The sequence below is a fragment of the Microtus ochrogaster genome, chromosome 22, assembly GCF_000317375.1.
Source record: "Microtus ochrogaster isolate Prairie Vole_2 chromosome 22, MicOch1.0, whole genome shotgun sequence".
Taxonomy (NCBI): Eukaryota; Metazoa; Chordata; class Mammalia; order Rodentia; family Cricetidae; genus Microtus; species Microtus ochrogaster.
This window is the reverse complement of record NC_022023.1, coordinates 14463879-14465298: the sequence shown is the minus strand read 5'-3', so window position 1 is coordinate 14465298 and position 1420 is coordinate 14463879. Positions and strand designations below refer to the sequence as shown.

General features: G+C 46.8%; 1 protein-coding gene across 1 annotated transcript in view; it reads left to right on the top strand.

Moving 5' to 3' along the window:
* Positions 1–1420, top strand: part of Ngrn (neugrin, neurite outgrowth associated) — a 5250-nt gene that overhangs the window by 842 nt on the left and 2988 nt on the right. The gene's annotated exons all lie outside the window — the stretch shown is intronic.

Here is a 1420-nt window from a genome sequence, read left to right as displayed (position 1 = left end):
GCCTGCCTCTGCCTCCCGAGTGCTGGGATTAAAGGCGTGCGCCACCATCGCACGGCCTGAGGTTTTCTTCTTGAGGATTTTAATTTTGTTGCCTTTTCAGCAGAAGATGCCCGTCTAGATTGTTTTGGTTTTTGTGATGCTGGGGTCAACATAGGACCTCACCTATGGTCCGCCAAAAGCTCTACCTCCGAACTACATCCCCAGCTCAGGTTTAGTGCGCTGCCATTATGGACGGTTGGTTGGTGGTTTTGGGTTTTTGTTTTGTAACAAAGTTAGTATTTGTAGAGGCCCAAACGCCTAACATCCGAATAGAACGCTATGTCCCACTGAGATCTTGCAGAGGAAGTTTCCGCGTTTATGTGCGTTGTCTTTGGAAGAGAACTGTGATTTACAAGTATTGGAAGGAAACTTTCTTCTTGACAGTCTCATGCAACCCAGGCTGGCCTCTAGCACACTGTAGCCGAGGACGGTCCTGAATTCCTTATCCTCCTGAGTGCTGTGTGTGGGAGGGAGAGTGCAGGTATATGCCAACTCGCAATTTTTTCTTTTTCTTTTTATTGGGGAGGGGACAGGGCTACTCTGTAGACTGGGGTAGCCTGGAATCTGGAATTCTTGGCAGTCCACCTGCCTCTGCCAAGTGCTAGGATTATAGGATTACATTGTGTATGAGCCACCACTATTGCTTGAAGGGGGTTTTAAGAGAATTTTTCTTAATTATTTTTTTTTTCTAACTATTAAGGTCTCTTAGGAGCTGGGGCGATAGCTCAGTTGGTAGCTTGCTATTGTAATTGTAATTCCAGCAGTGGAGAAATGGGAAGCAGAGACGAGACAAGGCACATCCCTGGAGCTGCAAGGCCAGTTGGTCACCTCCACAGTAAAGGTGCAGACCAGTGAGACCCTGTCTCAAAAGGATAGACGGCATCAGAGGACCAACATTAGAGATTGCCCTCTGACCTCCATGCACCAAGACATGCACCCTCTACAGATGAACACACACACGATTCTTTTTAGATCCTGTTTTAGCTAGATTTGGCCAGCATATAGCTGTAATCCCACTACGGAGGAGGTGTGGGACAGAGGCAGGTGAATCTCCCTGAAAGCCCCAGTGACCTACATTCTGAGTTTGAGGGCAGCCAGGACTGCATAGTGAGATTCGTCTCAAACAAACATTTGAGAAAGTCTCATTTATCCCAGTCTGGTCTGGAATGTGCTCCTTGGCTGAGATGACTTCCTTCCTGACTGTCTTAAGTGCTGGGATGACATATGTGTACCACATCTGTTTATATGAAGTGCGCAGGATTGGATCTGGGGCCTCATGCATGCTTAAACAAACCGCTACGAACTGAATTACATCTTTTTTTTTTTTTTTTGGTTTTTCGAGACAGGGTTTCTCTGTGGCTTTGGAGCCTGTCCTGGAACT